Below are 16,787 nucleotides of genomic sequence, written 5' to 3'. Positions count from 1 at the left end.
ATCAGTAAATTGAGAGCTTTGCCTTTTGGCTCAGCTCTCTCTTTACCACAACAGACTGGTTTAGCGTCCGCATACAACTCCTGCTCCCCTTTACCCTCACTCATGAACAAAACCCCAAGATACTTAAACTCCTCCACTTTAGGTAGCAACTCCCCCTGACCCGAAGTAGGCACTCCACCCATTTCCGGCTGAGCACCATGGCCACAGACTTGGAGGTGCTGATCCTCATCCCAGCCACTTCGCACTTGGCTGCAAACCATCCCAGCACATGCTGTAAGTCACAGATTGATGAAGCCAACAGGACCACATCATCCACAAAAAGCAGAAATGTGATCCTGATGCCACCAAACTGGACACCCTCTGCCCCTTGGCTGGCCTAGAAATCCTGTCCATAAAAGTTATGAACAGAACCGGTGACAAAGGGCAGCCCTGGCAGAGTCCCACATGCAGCAGGAATGAATTTGACTTACTGCCAGCAATTTGAACCAAACTCCTGCTCTGGTCATACAGGGTCCAAATAGCCTGCGGTAGTGGGCCCTGAACCCCATACTCCCGAAGCACCCCCTCACAGGGCACCATGAGGAACATGGTCGTAAGCCTTCTCCAGGTCCACAAAACACATGTAGACTGGTTGGGGAAACTCCCATGCACCCTCCAGTATCCTTGCAAGGGTAAAGAGCTGGTCCAGTGTTCCACGACCAGGACAAAAACTGCATAGTTCCTCCTGAATCCGAAGTTCGACTATCGACTGGACTCTCCTCTCCAGCACCCCAGCATAGGCTTTCCCAGGGAGACTGAGAAGTGTGATCCCCCTATAGTTGGAACACACTCTCCGGTCCTCCTTTGTAAAAAGGGGGACCACCACCCCAGTCTGCCAATCCAGAGGCACTGTCCCCAGCCTCCATGCAATGTTGAAGAGGTGTGTCAGCCAAGACAGCCCAACAACATCCAGTGCCTTCAGGAACTCAGGATGAATCTCATCCACCCCCGGAACCCGGCTACCGAGGAGCTTTTTAACCACCTCAACAACCTCAGCCCCTGTGATGGGCGAGTCCTCCCCCACTCAAGGACTCCAAGAAGGTCGGGCAGTCTGAACTACCATTTGGTGCATAAGCGCAAATGATAGTCAGAGACCGTTCCCCGACCCAAAGGCGCAAGGAAACGACCCTCTCATTCACTGCGGAGAACTCCGATGTTAGCGCGCCGAACTGGGGGGCTACCAATAGCCACCCCTGCCTGGCGCTGCTCACCCTTGGCAACTCCAGCATAGAAGAGAGTCCAACCCCTCTCTCAGAAATTGGTTCCAGAGCCCAAGCTATGCATTGACGTGAGCCCAACTATATCTAGTCGGTACCACTCAACCTCACGCACAAGCTCAGGCTCCTTTCCCACCAGAGAGGTGATATTCCATGTCCCAAAAGCCAGTTTTGTCAGCCAGGGATCAGTATACCAGGGCCTCCGCCTTTGGCTGCCACCCAATCCACAGTACTGTGGGTGGTAAAAGAGAGCAACTGGACTTGCTTGAAGATTCTTGAAAATCCACAGTACTATAACCTATACAATTCAGTTGAAAAACAAACAAATCTGTTAGGGAGAAAAAATGTACAATAAGCTGGTTGCATAAGTATGCACACCCTTAAACTAATACTTTGTTGAAGCACCTTTTGATTTAATTACAGCATTCAGTCTTTTTGGGTAGGAGTCTATCAGCCTGCCACATCTAGACTTGGCAATATTTGCCCACTCTTCCAAATCTGTCAGATTGCGAGGGCATCTCTTGTGCACAGCCCTCTTCAGGTCACCCCACAGGTTTTCAATTGGATTTAGGTCTGGGCTCTGACAGGGCCATTCCAAAACTTTAATTTTCTTCTGGTGAAGCCATTCTTTTGTTGATTTCGATGTATGCTTGGGGTCATTGTCAAGCTGAAAGATGGAATTCCTCTTCATCTTCAGCTTTCTAACAGACACCTGAAGGTTTTGGGCCAAAATTGACTGGTATTTAGAACTGTTCATAATTCCCTTCACCTTGATAAAAGCCCCTGTTCCAGTTGAAGAAAAACAACCCCGAAACATGATGATGCCACCACCATGCTTCACCGTGGATATGGTGTTCTTTTGGTGATGCGCAGTATTGTTTTTGCGCCAAACATACCTTTTGGAATTGTGGCCAAAAAGTTCAACCTTGGTTACATCAGACCATAACACATTTTCCCCACACACTTTTGGAAGAGTTGATGGTGGTTGGTTTTTTTTGCAAAATTTAGCCAGGCCTGGATGTTTTTCTTTGTAAGAAAAGGCGACATTACCCCATAGTCTTGCAACCCTACCCCATAGTCCAGACATATGGAGAATACGGGAGATTGTTGTCACATGTAATACACAACCAGTACTTGCCAGAATTCCCGCAGCTCCTTCAGTGTTGCTGTAGGCCTCTTGGCAGCCTCCCTGACCAGTTTTCGTCTTGTCATCAATTTTGGAGGGATGTTCAGTTCTTGGGAATGTCACTGTTGTCCCATAATTTCTCCACTTCTTGATGACTGTCTTCACTATACTCCATGGTATACAGTGGCACTTGAAAGTTTGTGAACCCTTTAGAATTTTCTATATTTCTGCATAAATATGACCTAAAACATCATCAGATTTTCACACAAGTCCTAAAAGTAGATAAAGAGAAGGAAGTTAAACAAATGAGATAAAATATTATACTTGGTCATTTATTTATTGAGGAAAATGATCCAATATTACATATCTGTGAGTGGCAAAAGTATGTGAACCTCTAGGATTAGCAGTTAATTTAAAGACGAAATTAAAGTCAGGTGTTTTTCAATCAATGGGATGACAATCAGGTGTGAGTGGGCACCCTGTTTTATTTAAAGAACAGGGATCTATCAAAGTCTGATCTTCATAACACATGTTTGTGGAAGTGTATCATGGCAGGAACAAAGGAGATTTCTGAGGACCTCAGAAAAAGCGTTGTTGATGCTCATCAGGCTGGAAAAGGTTACAAAACCATCTCTAAAGAGTTTGGACTCCACCAATCCACAGTCAGACAGATTGTGTACAAATGGAGGAAATTCAAGACCATTGTTACCCTCCCCAGGAGTGGTCGACCAACAGAGATCACTCCAAGAGCAAGGCATGTAATAGTCGGCGAGGTCACAAAGGACCCCAGGGTAACTTCTAAGCAACTGAAGGCCTCTCTCATATTGGCTAATGTTCATGAGTCCACCATCAGGAGAACACTGAACAACAATAGTGTGCATGGCAGGGTTGCAAGGAGAAAACCACTGCTCTCCAAAAAGAACATTGCTGCTTGTCTGCAGTTTGCTAAAAATCACATGGACAAGCCAGAAGGATTGTACAGAACAGGTACAGAACAGGAAGCTGTTCTGTACAGAGGAATGGGCTAAAATTCTTCCAAGCTGGAGTGCAGGACTGATCAACAGTTACTGGAAATGTTTAGTTGCAGGTATTGCTGCACAAGAGGGTCACACCAGATACTGAAAGCAAAGATTCACATACTTTTGCCACTCACAGATATATAATATTGAATCATTTTCCTCAATAAATAAATGACCAAGTATAATATTTTTGTCTCATTTTTTTAACTGGGTTCTCTTTATCTACTTTTAGGACTTGTGTGAAAATCTGATGATGTTTTAGGTCATATTTATGCAGAAATATAGAAAATTCTAAAGGGTTCACAAACTTTCAAGCACCACTGTATGTAATGCCATGGAAATTTTTTTGTACCCTTCTCCTAATTGATACCTTTCAACAATGAAATCCCTTTGATGCTTTGTAAGCTCTCTGTGAACCATGGCTTTTGCTGGTGGATGCAACTGAGTAAATGTCAGGAAAATCTTACTAGGACAGCTGAACTTTATTTGGGGTTAATCAGAGTCATTTTAATTGATGGCAGGTGTGTACTCAAAAAGACTGAATGCTGTAATTAAATCAAAAGGTGCTTCGCCAAATATTAGTTTAAGGGTCTGTGCACTTATGCAACTAGTTTATTGTATGTTTTTTTATTTTTTTATGTTATCCCCCCTATCAGATTTGTTTGTTTTTCAATTGAATTGTACAGGTTATAGGTCACATTAAAGGTGGGAAAAGTTTTCAAATTATTTATCATGGTCACATTTTTTTTTACATCAGAAAAACCTATCATTTTAACAGGGTGTGTACACTTTTTATATCCACTGTAATATATTCCAGACTCATTACACATAAACTAAAATGTTTCAAGCATTTTTCTATTTTAATTTTGATAATTATAGCCTGCAGCACAAAAAAAATCTCAAAATATTAGAATTTATTTTCGAGTTTGAGTAAATTGCTATTCAAACAGTATAAATACTGTGTCTCTCTCAGTCTAGTTCAGTACACGCAACCACAGTCTTGAGGAAAACTGGTGACTTGTCCAGAAGATGATCACCAATACCCTCCACAAGGAAGGTAAGCCAGAGAAAGTAATTTCTGAAAAAGCTGGTTGGAAAAGGTGCACAAGCAACAAAGATGACCAAAGCCTTGAGAGAATTTTCAAGAAAAGTTGATTCAAGAACTTGGGAGAGCTTCACAAAGAGTGGACTGAGGCTAGTGTCAGCGCATCAAGAGCCACCACGCACAGACATCTTCAGAAAAGGGGCTAAAACTATCCATCCATCCATTATGGTTATGGAAACCACTTATCCTGTGCCAGGTTGTGGGCAAGCTGATGCCTAGACCAGCTGACTATGGGCGAGAGGCAGGGTACACCCTGGACAAGTGTCCAGGTCATTGCAGGGCTGACACAGAGACAACCAACCATTCACACTCACATTCACACCTATGGTCAATTTACGGGCGGCATGATGGTGTAAGTGGTTAGCACAGTCGCCTCACAGAAAGAAGGTTCTGGGTTCGAGCCCAGTTCCAGTGGGGCCTTTCTGTGTGGAGTTTGCATGTTCTCCCCGTGTCTGTGTGGGTTTCCTCCGGGTGCTCCAGTTTCCCCCACAGTTCAAAGACATGTGATTAAGTTAATATGGGACAGCCTTGGGCTGAGGTGCCCTTGAGCGAGGCACCTAACTCCCAACTGCTCCCCGGGTGCTGTTAGCATAGCTGCCCACTGCTCTGGGTATGTGTGTGTTCACTGCTTCAGATGGGTTAAATGCAGAGAGGAATTTCATAAGCATGTGATGAATAAAGTTGTTGTTGTTGTTGTTGTTCTTGTTCTTCTTCTTCTTTAGAGCTGCTAGTTAGCCTAACCGGCATGTCTTTGGACTGTGGGGGAAACCAGAGCAAACCCACTCAGACACAGGGAGAACATGCAAACTCCACACAGAAAGGCCTCCATCAGCCACTGGGCTCAAACCCAGAACATTCTTACTGTGAGGTGACAGTGCTAACCACTACACTACCGTGCTGCCTGGGGCTAAAACTATCACATTCAAAATATCAAGCCATTCCTGAACCAGAGACAATGTCAGAAGCATCTTACGTGGTCTAAGGAGAGAAAGAACTGGACTGTTGCTCAGTGGTCCAAAGTCCTCTTTTCAGATGAAACTAAAATTTTCACTTCATTTGGAAATCAAGGTTCTAGAGTCTGGAGGAAGAGTGGAGAGGCACAGAATCCAAGCTGTTTGAAGTCCACAGAATCCAAGCTGTTTTTAGTCCAGTGTGAAATTTCCACAGACTGTGTTGATGTGGGGTGCCATGTCATCTGCTGGTGTTGGTCCACTGTGTTTTATCAAGTCCAAAGTCAACGCAACCATCTACCAGGAGATTTTAGAGCACTTCATGCTTCCATCTGCTAACAAGCTTTATGGAGATGCTGATCTCCTTTTCCAACAGGACTTATCACCTGCCCACAGGGCCAAAACTACTACCAAATTGTTTGCTGACCATGATATTACTGTACTTTAGTTTAATTTTTATTTTATTAGCTTTGCCATAGCAAGATATACATGTACATATTTAATGGCTGGGAATCCACTACAACTTGCATCAATTACAGTGGCTCACACAGACGCAGGAAGAACATGCAAACTCTGCACACAAAGGTCCCTGTCAGCCATGAGGTTTGAATGTGGAACGTTCTTGCTGAGAGGCAACAGCATTAACCACTGCACCACCCAAATATTACTGTGCTTGATTGGCCAGCCAACTCACCTGACCTGAACCCCATGGACTTTCTATGGGATATTGTCAAGAAGAAGATGAGAAACATCCAACCCAAAAATACAGATGAGCTGAAGGCCGCTATCAAAGCAACCTGGGCTTCAGTAACACCTCAGCAGTGTTACAGGCTGATTGCCTCCATGCCACGCTGCATTGATGCAGTAATTTGTGGTAAAGGAACCCCAACCAAGTATTGAGAGTATAAATGAAAATACGGTACTTTTCAGAAGATGGATGTTCCTGTATTGTAAATCCTTTTTTGATTGATCTTAGGAAATATTCTAATAATTTGAGATACTGGATTTCTAATTTTCATGAGCTGTAAGCCATAATGATCACAACTAAAAAAAAAAAAAGCTTGAAATATTTCAATTTATGTGTAATGAATACAGAATATATGAAAGTTTACGTTTTTGAATTAAATTATGAAAAAATTAATAGTTTCACAATATTCTAATTTTTTGAGATGCAGTCATATAACTATATAGTGTTTAAGCTTACTGTGCAAAAATACATTGGAAACCACAGGAGAAGCATATCACAGTCCGGAAGACAATACTGTGTTATTAAAGTGAACGTTCTTTCATTTCAGTTCAGCTGTATGTTTAGGGGTGGCAGGATGGCAAACAACCTGGAGATCTCGGGGAACCAGCTGATTTGTTGGAGTGTGCATCTTCACTGCTATGCCATGTTGAAAAGGTAATATGGAATTTTCAGGGTCTTTATTAAGTGGGAATTCCCAACGTGGGTGTTTGGCACCAGGTCCAATGATGAAGGCTAATGTTGAGGTTCAGTGTCCATTCTGACTGTTAAAAAGTAGCTGATAATCTCCATCTATGTGTGGCTTGCTGGTAGTGGAAGTGAAAACCAAGGCTGGGAAATTCAAGTTCAACATGATTCAAGAAATTCACTGAGGCACAGATAAATGGTCACAGGGTCAGTTCCCAGGTTCTTCATGTAATTAACCTCCACTGTGGGCCATCATCCTGAGGGGTCAGTGACATTTTCACAGGCTATTCTGCCCCATTAAAAGTGGATCAGGGCACAGGTTTTAGTGGGAAAGCCTACCCCCATCACCTTTAATGAAATCAGTCCACTTCACAGCAGACTAGGCCAACAGCGTGGGTGATGGGAGCACTGATCTGTGGTAAAGGTGGAATGAATTTGGAATGATTGCATAGCAAAAATAATGAGAGAGAAAATAGCTACAACTTCTATTTGAAGAAAAGAAACATTGTTTTAAATAGAAATGACTACTTTTTTAAAAGTTTTTTTCTGACTAATTAGCATGTTTAAAAAAACAACTCTTCACAAGGCCAGCTTATTTTTGTAAATAGTTGTCAAAATTCTTACATTTGTTTTTCATTGAAAATTAGACTATATATACAAATGGATGTCAGAACAGCTTCAGTGTGCTTTGGCATCAGTTCAAGTCACTGAATCTGTACTGGATGAATGACCTTATGTCTTCTAAAAAGATATTCTCTCAGCTGGTGTTCTGATGGTGGTAGAGAGTGCTGTCTAACACATTGCTGCGATGTACTGTATATTATCAAGTCAAGTTTATTTGCATAGTGCTTTTAATAACAGACATTGTCACAAAGCAGCTTTACAGAAAATGAAAGAAACACTTTAAAGCTTATACGCAGAGCCATGGCCTCACTTTCATTTATAAATGCCTTGAGACCTCAAGAATGGCAAAGGAATAGTTTTAACAATAGTTAACAATAAATCTAATATAGTAATTTTTACGATTAAAGTGATTTATATAGGTAGTGGTCTGAGTGAATGACCTTGACGTGTCACAGCAGGAAGTCTATCGGTCTCATTGCCATTTCCGCTATACTAAAACACAGAGCTGACTGCAACTCCGATCCTCCATTTTGAGCTAATTTATTGCCATGCCATGTAGATGTTTTGCTGGCGGGTGCAGCAACACGACAGAAGGTGGATTTACGTTGCATTCATGGCCCAAGAATGTTCAAACTGCAAAGATTTGGATGTGTTTTGCGAGAAGTTCACGGGCACATTGGGCGCCTACGAAGTGGTCTCTCCTCTGCTCTGCACATTTTACTGAAGACTCGTACGAGAACTCTGATCTGTTGAGGAGTGTTGTCTATAAGCCTGTATTGAAAGAGGGTGCAGTACCAACAATTAAAGGAAAAGAAAACAAGAAAAGGAAAGTATTTATTTTATTTATTTTTTTAAAAAGGAAAGTTCAATTGCACCAGTCCTCTCAGAGTGAGCCGAGGGTTGATGCTAAAAGCCGGGATGGAACGGGACGTGACATATCGCTCGGGCAGTGACCTCCCCGCAGTTGTTGCTAAAACTGGTGATGTCCCTTTCCGTCCCGGGTTTTAGTAATTGCTTGAGTCGAGCAGTAATGGCGGAGTACTCTGTATGGACAAAATAGAGAATGAGTGGAGCAGACATCTTATTTCTAAACTGGATATTGCTGATATCTTGCCCTTACGTGGAAGAAGCAAATGAACGGAGAAATGAACGAACAACTGAAAGTCAGATTGCTTCAAAACAATCGGCCACAAGGTCGGTCTTCAAGAACTGAGAACACAGATTGGTAAGCTCTGACTCTCATTTGGATATAAAATAAAAACACGTTGTTTACCTGCATTAAGATTAATACACTGTGGCAGCGGGGGTGTGGCCAAGCGTTGGACTGTGAATGGAGGGCGGAGTCAGGGAAGGTAAGTGGTGGAATCATTGCACCTGATGGGAATTAACCTGTCTTTGTGTGTCTTCCCCAGTGACCACGCCCTTTAAAAGGAGAGAGAGCAGAGAAAGGGAGCTCTCTCCCCAACCAGAACACTTGTGTGTGTGCGCATGTGTGGCTAAGAGAGTGTGGAAAGCTGAAAAGCTAAGAATAAAAAGAGTTTTTGTGAACTCAGTTCTAGCCTGCCGTGCTTATGTGCTCTACCCACCTGGTCAGATACAACACTGGTGCCGAAACCCGGGATGAGTGCAGAAGGGAACGGCCACATGGAGTCCTCCCCCTTCAAGGACCTGGTCCATGCCCTTGCCACGGCCCAACAGAGCCAGCACCAGGCGCTGATCGCCCTCCGGAAGGAGCAGGAACAACAGTTCAAAGCCCTGGTGCTGGTGGAACAGGAAGAGTGCCAGGCATTCTGGCACCTGCTCACATCGGCGGGGTCCACCACCGCCGCGGACCCTCCCCACCTCACCCTAAAAAAGATGGGTCCTCATGACGACCCCGAAGCCTTCCTCGCTCTTTTTGAGCAGGCAGCAGAGGCGTGGGGTTGGCCGGTGAAACAGCGCGCGGCGCGCCTCCTCCCCCTGCTAATGGGCGAGGCGCAGCTGGCCGCGCTACAGCTCCCCACCGATAGCCAGCTGGTCTACGCGGACCTCCGCAGGGCCGTCATCCAATGCATGGGTCGCACCTCGGAACAACAACGGCAGCGCTTCCGCACGCTGCACCTAGAGGAGGTCAGCCAGCCGTTTGCGTTTGGCCAGCAACTCCAGGACGCCTGCCGGCGGTGGCTGAGGGCCAACAACCGTGACGCCGAGGGAATCATTGATCTGGTGGTGCTGGAACAATTCGTTGCCCGACTTCCGGAAGGAATAGCGGAGTGGGTCCAGTGCCATCGCCTGGCGTCGCTGGATCAGGTCATCGAGCTGGCGGAGGACCATATAGCAGCCGTTCCGACAGCAGGACAGCGTGTCTCCCCTTCTCCTCTCTCTCTCCCTCTGGTCCTTGCCCTTGCCCCATTCCCCCACTGTGGAGGTGGGGGCCGGCTCCACCCCAGCCGGCCCACCGCACCCGCGGTGCCCTACCATTTCCTACTTCCTTGTCTGTGTCTTCCCCCCCTCAGGTGAGTGATCTCCGGAACACCGGTGCAGGGAGAGAGCCTGGGCCGGTATGCTGGCGCTGCGGGGAACTGGGGCACCTCCAGCATCAGTGCTCGGCGATGGAGGTGGGCGCGGTGGTCTGGATCCCTGACGCGCCAGGGACCACTCTCGATCGTGCCAGAGCGTATCGCATACCGGTGAGTATCCAAGGGGATACGTATCAGGCTTTGGTGGACTCCGGCTGTAATCAGACCTCAGTCCACCAAAGCCTGGTGTAAGACGAGGCATTGGGGAGAACACAATTGGTGAAGGTGTTGTGTGTGCACGGGGATGTTCACAACTACCCTTTAGTGTCGGTCCACATTCTATTTCGAGGGGAAAAATTTAGAGTAAAGGCAGCGGTTAATCCTTGCCTTACCCACTCGATAATTTTGGGGACTGATTGGCTGGGATTTCGGGAATTAATGATGCATTTAGTGAGGAGTGGGGCCTGCCATAGTTCAGCGGGGGGAGATCCTGGAGTGGCATTGGCGGGAGCAGCTGTCACAGAGCCGTCTACGTCATCACCGCGTCAGAGTGAGGAGCAGCATATTCCTCCTCCCTGTCTCGGGGATTCCCTCGTGGATTTCCCGTTAGAGCAGTTGCGAAACGAGACTCTGTGGCATGCGTTTGACCAAGTGAGAGTAATCGATGGTCAAACGCTCCAGCCAAACTCCACACCGTCCTTCCCCTATTTTTCCGTTAAGGATAGATTATACCGAGTGATGCAGGACACTCAGACTAAGGAACAAATAACACAGCTTTTAATCCCAAAGGGCCGCCGGGAATTTATATTCCAGGTGGCTCACTTTAATCCCATGTCCGGATACTTGGGGCAGGATAAGAGACTAGCCCAAATAATGGCCCGGTTCTATTGGCCAGGGATTCGCAATGATGTCCGTAGGTGGTGTACGGCGTGCCGCGAATGCCAGTTAGTAAATCCCGCGGCCATTCCAAAAGCGCCTTTGCACCCTCTGCCATTAATCGAGACCCCATTCGAAAGAATTGGGATGGATCTCGTCGGGCCATTAGATCGTTCAACACGAGGATATCGCTTTATTTTAGTTCTGGTGGACTATGCAACGCGATATCCGGAAGCAGTGCCTCTTCGCAATATCTCAGCACGTAATATTGCAGAAGCGCTCTTCCGCATCATCTCCCGAGTCGGAATCCCCAAAGAGATTCTGACTGATCAAAGCACTATGTAAAATATGTGTAGGTAAAATGAATTCTGGCTACTAATCCGTTAGCAAGCTCTACAGGTTGTCTGATCAGAACAATGATGAGGAAGAAGTATTTCCAAGCAAAGGTCTTCTTTATTTATCTTTACACCCACAACACATATGAATAAATTCTTCTTTCTATCAAATAAACATTGTCTCTGTGCATGTGTGTGGTTCTGAAATAAAGGAAGGGATACAATTTTCTTTACCATCATGGTAATAATTACTGTCTACATGTAACAGTACTAGCTAGCTAGCATGGCACAGCAAGAATTACCAATCAATATCAATTTGACAAAACCAGATTAATTTGGTACTTACAAGACTCATACATAACTGGTGCAGTTTAAACACCCAACAAGTTTCTAATATTAATAAAGGCACTCACCAGTAGATGCACGCACACAAAACTATGAAACATCTGTGAAAGACTGCAGACATGATCCAACTGCTGTTACCACCTTGACCTTGCCTTCTGCTACTGACAAATGCAAAAGGGGGCCTAAAAGGGTCCTAAAGTCTAAAGGGTGGCCAATTAACTGCCTGACTAAAATAGGAAACTGAATAATTGGCATAACATAAAAGGATATCAAATGGGCTTTTGTACAGCCGCCCCCAAATCTGCTGTACAGATTTGCTTCTGGAAGGCCATCTATCCTGGGTCTTCTGGAAGTGCAGGAAGTCGGATTAGTCTTGCCACCAGTCGCAGGTAGGTCCGGTCCTTCACCAATACTTCGGCTGCCCTCACTCTCCCATCTGAACCAGGATGGACTGTCTTAACTGTACCGACAAGCCAGAGGGCCCTTGGGGCTTGAGGATCCACAATCATCACCACCGTGCCAACAGTCAGATCTTCCTTTTCCTTTTGCCACTTCTGATGAATCTGTTGACTTGGTAGGTAATGACGGATATACCTGGCCCAGAACTGATCAGCCAGTACTTGACTGTGTCTCCATCTCTTGCGGCTTAGCAACTCTGATTCTGGGTAGATCACCTGGGGTAGAGAAGCATCAGTCCTCCCCATCAGAAGAGAATTTGGAGTCACAGGGTCAGGATCTGAGATATCCGAGGACACATAACCCAAAGGTTTGGAATTAAGTATTCCTTCAATCTCTACCAGGACTGTCCATAGTACCTCTTCCGGGACAGTTTGTGCTCCAAGGACTGTGGCCAGTGCTGCCTTGATAGACCGTATCTGTCTCTCCCAGGAGCCACCAAAGTGTGGTGCACTAGGTGGGTTGTAACAGAAGTCAATCTGCTGGGCAGCAAGCTTCTCTTTCAAGGCAGGTTGGAGGGCCTGGAATGCCTCCTTCAGTTCAGCATCACCACCTCTGAAGTTTGTCCCTCTGTCACATAAGATCTCGTGTGGCTTGCCTCTTCTGGACACAAAACATCGTAGTGATATGAGGAATGAGAGTCTATGCTTGACTGGAGATCTATATAGACGGCCTTGGTGGTAAGACACTTGTACAAGATGCCCCAGCGCTTTTCATTACGCCTTCCCACTCGGATCTGGAAAGGGCCAAAGCAATCTATTCCAGTTGAATGAAAGGCGGGCTTGTAGAGCCTTAGGCTGGAGGGAGGCAAGTCGGCCATCTGTGGAATGTCTGGTGTGCCACGCCACTTGCGGCATTCAGGGCATTTGTACTGGAACTTACGGATTGCTTGTCTACCTCTCAGGATCCAGAAGCGTCGCCTGACTTCGGTGAAGACTCGCTCTGGCCCAGGGTGATGCAGCTCCTCGTCATACCGTTGGATGATCAGCCTTGTGATGTGATGAGTGGGGTCGAGGACAACTGGATGTTGAGTGTCTTGACTTATATCATCACATCTACGTAGGCGGCCTCCAACGTGTATTAACCGGGTGCTGGAATCGAATTCAGGGGCCAGTGTGGCTAATCTACTGGTTGACGCTAATGGTTTTCCAGATTGAAGCTGAATCAGATCGTCTTGGAAGCACTCTGCCTGGACTTGGCAAAGAATATCCAGCTCAGCATTCCTGAAGTCATCGGCTGACAAGCTGCTGGGATCTGAAGCCGCCCCGTGTGCTGAACGGGCTACAGCCTCCAGGAGTTCCTGAAATGTACTGTATTGACTTGCATCAATCCACAGTGGACCACTATGGACTGCTGTGACTCCACAAAAGGCTTGCTTCCGCAGCTCCTCTGGAATGTTCGGTATGCACTCAGGTGGTCACTCAGGCCAGGAGGTCTCCGGTTGCCAGAGGAAGGCTGGGCCTTGAAGCCATCGACTATCATCAGTCAGCTGAGACAGGGTCTTTCCCCTTGTGATGTTGTCTGCAGGATTTCTTTGCGAGTCTACGTAGCGCCATGTCCCTGAGTCGGTTAGCTCCTGAATTTCGGCAGTCCGGTTTCCCACGAAAACTTTGAACTTGCAGGATTCTGATTGCAGCCAGGTAAGTACTGTCATAGAATCTGTCCAGTAGATGTAATGGTGGGCATTCAGAGTTAACTCTCTCTTCAGAACTGATGCCAGTTGGGCACCTGTTAAAGCAGCAGACAGCTCCAGCCTTGGGATTGACAATTGCCATTTGGGGGCCACTCTTGAGTAGGCAGCAACAAAGGCGACTTGAGCACATCCACTGGTGTCTTCTGTGTGAAGATATGCTACCGAGCCATATGCCTTTTCAGAAGCATCGCAGAATATGTGGACACTATGTCTGCAGGTGTTGATGTCCAGCTCAGGGGTGGTGTAGCACCTTGGCACAGTAAGACACGATAGCTGGGGAAGTTCCTCTATGCAGGAGTGCCATTCTTGTAAAAGATCAGGAGGTAGGTTGGGGACATCCCATTTGCGCTTCCAATCCCAGAGCTTCTGCACTATGACCTTGGCTCTGGTGGTAAAAGGCACAATGAATCCGAGTGGATCGTACTGCCTGGCAAGGATGCTATAGATACTGCACATTGTAGGCTGTGTGCCAAGCTCAAGCTACCCATGCTTGAAGCCTAAGGTGTCTGATTGGCAGTGCCAAATCAAGCCGAGGGTGCGTTCTTCTGGGTCACTCGCATCCTGGGTGAGCCAGAGTTCAGCACTTTCAGACCTACTCTCTGAGGGCAAATGGCTGATAATGCTTGGGCAGTTACTGCTCCATTGTCTCAGGCCAAATCCACCTTCGGCCAGGAGATGGTGCAGTTTGTCGACAAGATCTCTAGCCTCTTGAGCTGACTGCAGACTCTGTAGACAATTGTCTACCTAAAAACACTGTTCCACTGATGTGCGCAGTTTGTCTCCATCTTCAGTGTGGTCCACCACATGCTTTTGGAGAGCAAAAGTGGCACAGCAGGGGCTCGAGGTTGTTCCAAATGGCAGGACTTGCCACTGGTAGACATCTGGGGGGTCATTCCTTCGCATTTCTCCCCACAGGAACCTCAACAGTGGCTGGTCCTCTGGGAGGAGGCGGACTTGGTGAAACATGCCCTTTATATCAGAACTGATTGCAAAGGCATGTTCCCGGAAGCGGAGGAGAACCCCAAGCAGAGTGGCACCCAGCACAGGTCCAGGGAGAAGATAATCGTTCAAGCTGATGCCTCTATGAATGAAGGAGCAGTTAAAGACGATTCTGTTCTTCCCATTATGGTGGATCATATGATGGGGGATATACCACCCAGGACTGTTGGTTGCTTCCTCCAGTGGGATCTTGCTCACATAGCCTGCCTCGACTAGCTTGCTGATCTCTCGGTTGTAGGTGGCAGCCTTGTCTGGATCAGCAGCAAGCCTCTTCTCTGTACCACGCAGGTGGGCCATCACAGCTTCCTTTGGAGCAAGCAACGGAGGTAGATCAGTTTTCCACAACAGTGGTGTGGCGTACCGCAAAACTCCGTCTACCTCCACTCTGATGGTCTTCTCCTCGAGGATTTGGATGGCCTTTACATCCTGTCTTGAGCACGTCACGAATTTCTCACTACGATAGGGCAAAGTATCCAATTGCCACAACTTCTCGACGTGTTGTAGTAACTCAGAGTTGCTCGAGGTGATGGATGTTAGAAGGCATTGCTGAGTGGTGAGGCTATGCTTCATGAGCTTAGAAGGCCCCTGGAGTGACCATCCCAGCTGGGTCTTAATGGCGGCAGGCCCTCCCGGCAGACCAAGACGCACAAGCTCCGTTGGTATGATGAGATGTGGATGGTCTGATCCTATAAGGAGTAAGGGCTGCGCACAGTCAATGGGCTGTAGAGGCACATTCTTCAGGTGCCAATATGACTTCTTGAGTGCAGCAATTGGGTAAGTATGAGATGTCAAACCGAGCTCTTTAGCTGTAAATGCCCTTTGAATGAGGAACATCTTCCCAGGTTGGTGAGCAGGTGACACTGAGAATGACACTGTGGCTCCCTTGATGACATGCATCTCTTGGTGTACTGTATGTAAAGACAGTTCTTCAGGTGTACCTCGAAGACCAAGTTGCTGTGCTGCCTCACCCAGCAAAATGGTATGCCCAGAGCCATCATCTAGCAGTGCATACGTGTCTAATGAGTTGTCACCATTCCTTAAGATGACTCGGCTCATCTTTAGTAGCACCTTACTACTGCCAGCAGGTCTGTCTACATAGAGGGTTTGAGCAGTAGAGCTAGTTGGTTTGAAATTCTCCGTTAACCCAATCGTGTTCTTCACAGAAGTAGTCGTCTTACTATTACTCCCCACATTCACTTCATGAAGGATCTCTAAATCCCACTTGTCACATTTCTTGCACTTAGGCTTAAGAGTACACTCTGCACTTAAATGTTCACACCCGCACTTCCAGCACCTCTGATTGCACCGGATACACTTCTCAATTTGTTCCTTAGTAAGGATTTGGAAGTTGGCACACTGGTTCAGATAGTGCTTTGTGGTGTTACAGAAGGGACAGAATTTCTTTGGCTTTTCCTTAAGCTGGTCTGAACTACTCGACTGTGGTTCAGACAGGGAACTGTCCTGCTCTGTGCTGTGAAGAATAGTCGTTGGCTTAGGCTGTGACTTGCGGTCTTTGCGTTGCTCCTTGGGGCCCTGACATTCCTTACTAGGCTCAACAGTTGACCGTAAATTATCCACTTGAATCTTCACTTCATATTCCAGCCATTTTGCCAGGTCAAGTAGAGTGGGAATGGGAGTCCTCTTGGGATCCACAAACCTCCTGAAGTTCGCTCTTAAATCATAAGGCAACTTCCCTAATATACGGGAAACATGAGATCCACATCGTAGCTCTGTATCCCCAGCATGGCCAAGCTGGTCTAACATACCTACTAATGCTCGCACTTTGAGCGCAAATCGCTTGAATGCCTTGGTGTCGCCCATCTTGACATTTGGCTCCTCCATTAGCTTTGAGATACGCTGAAGTGCAAGTTGATGTGGTTGCCCATATAACTCAGTCAGAGCGTCCATTGTATCAGAGTAGGGGTAACGGCTATTACTGTAAGAATCAGCAACTAGCAACGCGTCCTCCAGCTTCAGGTGATCCGTTAAAATGTGAAATTTAAATTGCTCCATTGCATCTGGGGGAAGGAGGTTGTCTAGAGCAACTTTGAGCCTATTGAACTCACGTGGATC

This window comes from Neoarius graeffei, chromosome 6 (assembly GCF_027579695.1).
Source record: "Neoarius graeffei isolate fNeoGra1 chromosome 6, fNeoGra1.pri, whole genome shotgun sequence".
Lineage (NCBI taxonomy): Eukaryota > Metazoa > Chordata > Actinopteri > Siluriformes > Ariidae > Neoarius > Neoarius graeffei.
The sequence above is the reverse complement of the archived record's forward strand: the minus strand, read 5'-3'. Positions refer to the sequence as shown.